Source organism: Cyclopterus lumpus, chromosome 3 (genome assembly GCF_009769545.1).
Source record: "Cyclopterus lumpus isolate fCycLum1 chromosome 3, fCycLum1.pri, whole genome shotgun sequence".
NCBI lineage: Eukaryota > Metazoa > Chordata > Actinopteri > Perciformes > Cyclopteridae > Cyclopterus > Cyclopterus lumpus.
The window spans coordinates 27,496,614-27,507,196 of record NC_046968.1 but is presented as its reverse complement, the minus strand read 5'-3'; positions in this window follow the sequence as shown (position 1 = coordinate 27,507,196).

Here is a 10,583-nt window from a genome sequence, read left to right as displayed (position 1 = left end):
CCCCCCCCCCCCCCCCCCCCCCCCCCCCCCCCCCCCCCCCCCCCCCCCCCCCCCCCCCCGCTGGATATATTGAGGAGACATGGTGGACATGGTGGTGATTTGACTGCGGGAGGAAGAGTGAGGGAGGCGAGGCTGAGATGAAAGGGGAGGGTGGATGACAGGAGGGCAGCTCGGGTAAAGGATGACAAGGTAAGGATGCGAAGGGAAAGCAAAGGAAGACGCAGCGACAGAGAGAAAGAGGTGTGTGTGTGTGTGTGTGTGTGTGTGTGTGTGTGTGAGGTAGAAGAGCTAATGATGGAGGGAGGAGGAGGTGGAACAGAACAAGGGATGCTCCGGGGAACGAGGTGTTAACGATGGGAGCGGGGGAGGAGGACGAGAGAGGAGAGGCATGAGGGTGTGAAAGAGCAGCACAATTAAGAAACAAGGAAGTAGAATGTCAGAGGAGTCGACCGGGAGGCGGAGAGAGAGACAGAGTGAAGGAGTGCGAAGGGGTTTATAGATGGCCTCGCTCAGCTGAAGCGTGAACGTAAATTCACACACACGCACGCACGCACGCACACACACACACACACACACACACACACACACACACACACACACACACACAGAGAGATTGGCGAGGCTGAGTGACACAAAAGCGAACAAACACATTCATGTGTCACATACACACACACACACACAGTCACAGAAACATAGTCACACAAACAAACACACACACACACAGTCACACACACACACACACACACACACACACAATCACACAAACAAACACACACACACAGTCACACAAACAAACACACACACACACAGAGAGGTTGGCGAGGCTGACACTAAAGCAAACAAACACATTCATGTGAGACACACACACAGTCACACAGTCACACAGTCACACAGACACACAGACACACAGACACACACACACACACACACACACAAACACTCAGACACACACACACACACACACACAGAGGGCTGTTCGTCCAAATCGGGACCGAAAACCAAAGATGGTCGTCATTAAAGATGAATTATCGCGATGATTAAATTATGAATAGTAGTCTTCAGAATGTCAGGAGATAAATTAGAAACACTCCGAAAAGATTGTTTTACAAGAGTTCAAACCGACGGCTCAAACCGACGGCGGCGTACGACATCTGCTTCCTGTTTGAGCGCGATCGGTCATGTGACGCGATCGGTCATGTGACGCGATCGGTCATGTGACGCGATCGGTCATGTGACGCGATCGGTCACGTGACGACTCGTTTTCAGAAGTCGCCGCGTGGACGGAGATCGTTTAACAACGATAACGTGAGAGAGTGGGTGTGGCCTTGAAGATGGAGGGTCATGTGACAAGATCATCAAACAAACTCTCACTGACCTCTAATGTCGTCGTTTGTGGATCTGTTTTTTGTGCGTGACGCTCGTGTATTTATAAAAATACGTGTGAGGGAAACAAAACAGACGACCGGATTTGGACTCGGGTTGTACATTCATTAATTCATAAAAGGGTTTTCTTTTAAATAATAAAGAAAGAAAACAAAACCCACTGCACCTTTTTTTCCCAATCCAGAATAAGTCGTGTTTTTTTTTTTGCAGAACGAATGATAAACAGATCCAGAGTCTGTGACTTGGACTCCCATGTGTTTCCCCGGCGTCACTCTCCCTTCCACCGGTCTATTTGTCACCGCTCTCACGGGACTTTTTTGTCCCCCCCCCCCCCCCCCCCGCTCTGCTCGTTCCCCATCTCTCTTATTTCCATTAATAATTTGTCATGCCACTCTCTGGCTCTGCAGGGCAGCTCTCATTGGTCTCCATTTCTCTCCCCTCCCTCCGGTTCTGATTTGTTATGCCACCGCCATTCCCTCGTACACGTCTCATTGGTCACTGTCCGCTGAGCTTTCCATTACCCTCGATCTCGCCTGCCTCCCCCTCCTCCCCCTCCTCCCCCTCCTCCCCCTCCTCCCCCTCCTCCCCCTCCTTATTGTTTGATCCCGTACTTTCATTGTCGGAGATTTGTTTTCTCCACGACTGCCGAGGTGTTATTCCACCACAAAGGCTGCGTGCTGTGAGGCCCGCCGCTTCGGTTTTGTCCATGTTCAGGGGGAGTTATTTAGTCTCACACACACACACACACACACTGCAGGTATTGCCTTCTTCCATCTGTCATTAGTAGCACCTGAATGCACCAGAAGGCTGCCTGGGAACACGGGCCCCGTTATCGGGGGGACGGCGAAGGCGCGTGTGCTCTGTGAAACACGGCTCGGCTGTTTCCATGTGACAAAGCCATAAATAACAAAATCGCGACAAAATAATTTTATCTTTGAAGTCACACTGACGAGCGGGTGAATGACTTCCTCCCACCGAGTGTTAACTGTTAACTAAGTGGTGTCGACTTTAAAAGGTCGTTTCATTTTCATTTTTTATTTTTTTTTTAAAGTTCTGAAGGAACTTTAACCTCTCATGTGCTCACAGATATTAGAACCTCTGTATAGAAGGCTATGCTTCATGTGTTAAAGCTGCATTCTCTCTCCTGACCACCAGGGGGCGACTCCTCTGGTTGTATAGAAGTCTATGCTTCATGCGTTAAAGCTGCATTCTCTCTACTGACCACCAGGGGGCGACTCCTCTGGTTGTATAGAAGTCTATGCCTTGTGTGTTAAAGCTGCATTCTCTCTCCTGACCACCAGGGGGCGACTCCTCTGGTTGTATAGAAGTCCATACTTCATGTGTTAAAGCTGCATTCTCTCTCCTGACCACCACGGGGCGACTCCTCTGGTTGTATAGAAGTCTATGCTTCATGTGTTAAAGCTGCATTCTCTCCTGACCACCAGGGGGCGACTCCTCTGGTTGTATAGAAGTCTATATAAATGACTCTACTTCTCTTGAGTTTATTTCAACACAGCCTGATGACTCATCCAGCGTGTTTTGAGCTCTCAACGTGTTCCAGACATGTTTTGTATCCGAGGCTTTCAGACACAAAAAACTGCACAATGGAAACGGTTCATTTGCAGGGTTATTATGGCCGTGGAAAATATCTCTACCCCCCCCCGTCTGTCAGTCAGTCGGGGGGGGCGGGTCCTCGGGGCTCCTGATTGTCGTATGCGAGGGTCTTTTGTAGCAGCAGGCGCACGCAATTAAATTCAAGGACGGCTTCACAAGATCCAAACACCACTGAACGCTTCTTCATCTTGTGTATTTATTTGTGCACGCGAAGAACATGAAAGTGTTTCTTCATACTCGTCCTTTAAATATCTTCTCCTAAATACTTTATGGCGTCTTCTCTCTCATCCATCAAAAATGAAGGGTCCCCGTATCTCACTGCGGCAGATCAGTCGTGGAGGGGGATTTTCTTTTTCATTTATTTTTGTTTGCTCGCTTGTTATCCACACAATGCTTACATGGAGGGAAATATTGTGTATTAATGTATTTATAGGACGCGGCACGACAAGTGTGGCGTCCTGGGGGAGCTGTCGGGGGGGTCTGAACACGGCTCGGATGCTCCAAAACTGCAATTTATCAGTTCAATAAACAAGTTTATCTGTCTATTATACATGTTTAAATGCCATAATGCAATATATATATATATATATATATATTATAATCCTTATATTGAGTGTATTGATGTGTCTTTGTAATGATTGCGCAATACTTCGGCGGTCAAACTGTGTTCACGTCGACTTTAAGGAGCCGCGTTGGGTTGTTTTTAGGTTTTATCTTCAAATGTCAAGTGTGTTCTTCTACGTTTTCTAAATTAAAGAACTCCTGTTGCTCGCTCAACAGACTTTTTGAAATTATTATTTCTTTCCTTTTTTTTTTTCGCGTGTTGCTTTTGCCGCATTCGGAATTTCAAAGTTTGAAACTTGGAAAACAGATTTAAGATGAATTTCTGACCCCGGAAAGTTGGAAAAATCCAAGATGGCTGCTCCGCGTGGCTTTAACAAAAAAAAGAAGAAAAACCTGTAATAAGCCTTCATGGACCTTCGTGATAACACACCTGTCCTGAGGGGCCTTCATGCACCTTCGTGATGACACACCTGTCCTGAGGGGCCTTCATGGACCTTCGTGATAACACACCTGTCCTGAGGGGCCTTCTTGCACCTTCGTGATGACACACCTGTCCGGAGGGGCCTTCGTGGACCTTCGTGATGACACACCTGTCCGGAGGGGCCTTCGTGGACCTTCGTGATGACACACCTGTCCGGAGGGGCCTTCGTGCACCTCAAATGAGGCCACATTAAGAAGAGACAACACTTGAGGGGACCGGGGACTGAGAGTAATTTACTTTAATATGATTGCTCTATAATGAATAAAAAAAAAAAAACTGTAGGAACAGTTTCCAAAAAGAGTGAGAGCCTTTTGATGATTTGAAACCCGAATCACCAATTTAGAGTGTGAGAAAAGCAATTTTCCGGAGGGTCAAACGACACGACGCCTCATGTTTAAAGAGTAATTTACATCGTAAAACGAAACAATTAAATAAAAAGGAACAAAGTGTTTCCGCACAGCTGGTGTGTTCCTGCCCGGCGGTCCGCCCGGGAAAGGATGTGCAGGGCGGCGCCTGATTCACGGGGCGGCTTTAGCACCTGTCGTTAGGGAAATAAGCAGCAGCATATTATCTGTGCGTGTGTGTGTGTGTGTGTGTGTGTGTGTGTGTGTGAGAACCGGTTCCTCCACCCTGACTTTGCCCTGGGACTTGATGACTGCTGTCACCGCGCCTCACGAACCGAGCGCCCGCTGCAACAAATCAGCCTCCTCCCAATCCCAGTCGATATATAACGAGACCAGACCCGCAGGCAGCTGGAGGTCTGCGTGTGTGTGTGTGTGTGCGCGTGTGTGTGTGTGTGTGTGTGTGCGCGTGTGTGTGTGTGTGTGTGTGTGTGTGTGTGTGTGTGGGACGGGGGAGGAGAGAACTCTCAAGAGATTAGAGATTTATTGATTACCCTTTGCATAGCCTCTCCCTGCTCTCCACCTTCTCCTTCCTCCCCGTCCTCCCCGGGTCCTCTCCATATTCTCAACCAGAGGGGAAGGGGGGGGGGGATGGGGGGGGGGGGGGGGGGGGGTTCTCGCTACAGGCTTTCAGTGATCTGTTGCCTCTCAAAACGTCGTTCCATCAGCGTAACACAGGGGGAGGCCATCGGCAACTGTGTGAGCTGCCGGAGGAAGATTTCTATCACGGAACATCAAAACACCAAAGAGGGATGTGTGTGTATGTGTGTATGTGTGTGTGCGTGTGTGTGTGTGTGTGTGTGGGGGGGGGGGGGGGGGGGGGGTCACTCTGTATCACTCTGCAGCCTCCCACATGATGGGAAGATATCAAGCATCCGAGCTCAGAGAGATGATTTAGTGCAAAAACGCTGTGCGGCTGAGGTTACAATAAATATATATAATTATATATATATATATATATATATATGCAGATCTTCTTCCCCCTCCACCCGCGACTCGTGTGTTGGATTCTGGGCGACAGACATGTGCAGTGCTGCCCTCCTGCGTGGACTCAGTAATTTAATTTGGACGATGTGCACAATGTAATATATCACACACACACACACACACACACACAAATCACAAACCACACACACACACACACACACACACACACACACACACAACCTTGGGTATAAACTCCCCGCAGTTTGACCCGCTGGGCTAAATACATTTTGATTTACATACTGGGGAGAGGTGGAAGTGGAACGAGGCCGGCTGGATTTTCTTTTTCCCCGGGAGGCTCGTGAGTCGCTGAGCGTCCTTTGGAAAGTTCGGATGTAATTGAAGTTTTTTTTTTTGTCGCACTCCGTTTTTTTCCGAGGTGTCGATGACCTGAGTGCCCGAAGTGGAAGTGTAAAATGCGCTAAATGGGAGCTGGGAAGTGGGGCGCGAGGCGTGAGAGTGACTTTAAAATCCGATTGCACCGCGACGCCGAGATGGCGAAACTCTCATATTCCCACTCGTCGTTCAGAAGAGGACGATGTTCGGCTTATGATATTAACATCGTTATTATTAATTTGTTTACGCTCACAGAAGGAGAAACACAGCTACTTTATGAATACATGTATGTATGAAGGACTGTTGGTTGTTGGAGGGATGAAAGATGGAGGCTGTGTTCCAACGCGCTGTCGGCCCCCGCCGCTCCACTTTTCCATATTTATATTTCAGCTGAGCCGACGCCGTCGGGCTTTACCGGAAGGAAAGTAGGTCAGCGTGCCACGCCACGCCACGCCACGCCACGCCACGCCACGCCACGCCACGCCGCGCCATGCCGTGCCATGCCGTGCCATGCCGTGCCTTCCTCTGCAGGTGCGATGTGGCTAACGCTGAGCGCTAACAAGCGGAGCGCTAACGCCGAGTGCTAACGGCGCGCTAACTCTGCTCGTCTGTGAGCTCGCCAGGCTTCACGATGCTGAGACGCCAGAGGCGTTTAAAAAAAAAAAAATCTACTTCAACACCCCACTGGTTTGTGTGTGTGTCTGTGCGCGTGTGTGTGTGTGTGTGTGTGTGTGTGTGGGTGTGTGTGAGATGGAAGGAAGCCAGATTCAGAAGAGAATAGCTGCAAAACATTTCCAGCATCCAATTTTAGAATCATTTCCCATGTAAACAAAACAGGAGTGGAATGGACCTTTTCCTATCGGTTCCTCAACAAGCTTGTTGACTCGTGGTTTTTGTACTCGTGCTTTGTGATAATGAAGAATATGAATGAATGAATGTGAGAGCAGGGACCGGTATTTTATCTCTGCTTGTAAGAGGTTTAGTGCTTCGACTAACCAGCGTTTTGTTGATGATTATTTTTGATTAATCGAGGAATAATCAGAAACTAAATCTGATATTAAACTTTTACATGAATGTTTTCGCAACTGTATTGAAGTAAAAGGATCTGAACTCTTCTTTAACCAATAAGTGCATGTAAATGTACACGTGAAAGGGATTAGCTCCACATTTCACTCATTAAAACCGCTCTATTTAGTCAATATTCTCTGTTGACGAACCAACAAAGACCGGGATATTATCCTTAATAGAGGTCGTTAATGGCGGCTTTGTAGTTTCCTGCCTTTAGTTACGTGGGCCCGTTGTTCAGGTGTCACATGGAGCGGTTTCCTCTCAGGACTTTTTTTTTTTTTTACCCCGACCCTGAGAGATATCGTTTTTTTTTTATTTAACAAAAGGAAACCAAATGTGCCTGAATTCAACAGGCACAGTTGGCCCCCCCAACCTCCAGTTCACTCCCAGGTTGACGCTGTCAGCACTGTTGCTGTTGTTAGCGCTGTTAGCGCTTCAGCAGTCGCCATGTTGAGAGCCGTTAAGAGGCAACCGAAATGCTTCAAATCTCCTTTAGAGCATCTTTGAATCAATAACTATCTGATCAAAGAATAAGTAGACGTTATAGTTGCATAACATTTTGTTTTTTTAAAAGAAAAAGTCCTTTTTTATTACTTAGTAAGAGGTCAGAGGTCAAACAGAGGTCGTGCAGGTGAGGCTCGATCAATAGAGCGCCTCAATAATAATGTACACTTTTATTGATCCCACCCTTAGTTATTAAGGAGCAGTGGGCTCCAGTGAAGCGTCCGGAGAGCAACTGGGGGGTTCAGTGTCTTGCTCAAGGGCACTTCGACATGCAACTAATGGGGAGAGCGGGGAATCGAACCGGCTACCTTGTGGTCTCAGGGACGACCGCTCATCCCCCCCCCACCCCCACTGAGCTACATACAGCCGACCCCCCCCAGTGTCCTTGAGTGCGACACTGAACCCTTTTCAGCAGCTCCGGATGTGTTATAACCAGGAAAATCACGTTTCATGCGCCGCCTCCAACGTGACGAAATGCATTCAGGTTTCTGAAGCTCTAATCTCACCCGCTATCCGGGCTCGCGTGGGTGTGCGTCACCGCAATTACAAGCTTGCTTTCAAACGCTGCCGAACGCCCGATTGGTGGAAGGACGTCACGACACCTGGAACCCAACTTTAAAAAATAAAAACGAAAGAAAACAAGGAATATTTCATGCGAAATTACCAAAAGCTGCACAATCTGTAGAATCTAATCGCGTGTAGCGAGACGCCGATCGAAATATTCGTCTTTCTGGTCTTTTAGGTGTTCGAACAAACCGTCAAAGAACTTCACGATCACGTGAGATTTAGTAGAAAACGAGCTGAGGAAGACCCGAGAAGTGAGGCAGCCAGCTTTGTTTACTCCTCTGAAAGATCAAGGCTTTCAAAAAGATCACAGTTTGACAGTTGTGGAAGGAGCTGTGGGCAAATATTCACACCAGATACTAAATTATTAAAACACATTAAAAAAAAATAAAATAAAAAAATTAATACAGCCTTTTTGTTGTGCTAATAGTAAATGAACGGGCTTTTGTTCTTGTTCTGCACTTTGTAGGACGTTTGGCCCCGTCAGCTCCATTCGTTATCTCTGCTTCCATTACACACACACACACACACACACACACACACACACACACACACACACACACACACACACACACACACACACACACGGGGAATGCTATGTGTCCCTCTGCAGAACGAATCGTTCTACAGAGACTTTTTCGCTGCAACTCTTAACGGATTATGAATTCTTTTTTTTTTTACTGTTTCGGATCTTTTTCCACAGGCTTTTTAATTCGTCACTCGATAATGAATTCGCGGTGACTTTACTGAACTCCTCCATCGCAAATCTAACGTCGCGCTTTATTGTTTTAAACCCACTTAACGGGGGAGAGATTATTGCGTCGGTGTGCAAGCAGAAGGCCGTTTTGATTGCGTAACTCCCGCATCCTCCTGGCTTTTTATTACATTTCATCACACACCGACTCAAAACTGCAAATAAAATAAAAGATGAGAGATCAGATTTGTTTGTCGGATAAAGCGTTTTCGGGTGGGGGGGGGGGGGCGGAAAAATTATTCAGCACACACCCACATCATGTTAAAAAAGCCCACAGTGACAGCGCCTGATACCACCCGTCTCAAATGTGTGCCTTTATCTCACGCCGGATTAAACACCGACGTGACCTGCCAACCAACTCCTTCACAGGGTATCACAGTTCGACAGAAAATCCTTCGCGCACAAAATGCGGAGCAAAGTTTCAGAGACGCCGCGACAAGGTTACGAGAAGACCGGGCGAGCTGTAAATCAGAGCACCGCCGCACGGCTGTAGTTAAATAGTGTCCTGATGCACCCGTAAACACATCCGGAGGGGTCGTTACGAGGGGACGGGCCCCTCGTAGATCACTGCGGCGAGGTGAGACGTGACACTACGGGGGGAGGTCAGCGAAACGGGGGGTGGGGGGGTGGGGTGGGGGGGGGGAGTGAAGCTTCTTTTCAAAACTTACAACAAAAAAAAAAAAAAGGTTCTCTGGGAGACATTCAGAGCATTTAACAACTGAGCATCGGTACGTGTTGCAATCCGAGCTTCTTTCACGGTATTTAGACGTGGTACATGTACATAGTACACACATAGTACATAGTACATGTACATAGTACACACATAGTACATAGTACATGTACATAGTACACACATAGTACATAGTACATGCCTTTTGGTAGATGTTAGAAGGCTGTACTGTCGTCATTCGGCGGTTACAGCTCAGGTAAACACCGTTAGCTCTGTTGCTATTGTTTGCGCTGTTAGCGCCGTTAGCTGCTGTTTGAGAGCCGTAAGGAGGCAATATATATATATATATAATCTGAATATCAAATGCGATGTATAAAGAGAACTGCATACAGCGTTGGAGTTCTGTTTAATGCATTGAATGTGGGTCACTGCTCAGATAATTTAGGGCAAAACATGTTTGCATTCAGAGTATAAAGTTACCCGGATGTTCTGCACTGGTTCTGCATCCATGGACCCAAAGAGCGAGCGCACTAGCGTTTCCTTTAAACCCCCGGCCCTCGATCAAAACCGCCTTCTCGGGCTCACTAACCTGGGATTTGTCTATTAGTACATTTTACAGCTTTTACTATATTATCATTTAAATAAGGGCAATTTAAGGGTTTGTACTGGGAAGTTGATTTACACAAAAAAACAGACGTCACTTTCACAATATAAGTCTATGGGGAAAAGTCTTTCTGGGCCCATTGGCATGTAATTCCACAGTTCGGCCACTACATGTCCCTTGGACTTGGGACTTGGGACTTGGGACTTGGCTACGACAGCCTCAATCCCTCCCTGCATGTCTAAATCATGCAACAACTGTAAGAGATATTAACAGATATAGCCCATATCCATGACCCCGACCCCCAACACCAGGAATTACTTCACGTTGAGAAAATGATAATCCCGAAGTCCGCCGCTGATAATTAAACCAAGAACAGATGTGCAGGTGGTTGGGAATCGGTGGGACGACCGGCAGAGGTTGGTGGGCAGGTGAGGAGGAAGAGATCAACCTCCTACGCTATATTTTCCGTGAGCTCTAATCATTCCTGCCATGACTTGCAAAAAATTCTGGCAAAGCAATTTCATGTCAAAGAGGATCAAATAAGAGATTTGCGGGATGAGATTTGTCCGTCGCTTAAATCACTTTTAAAAAGAGACAAATCTCTTGATATGATTAGTGAATACGCTTTTTTTTAATACCATATAAATAAATAAAAA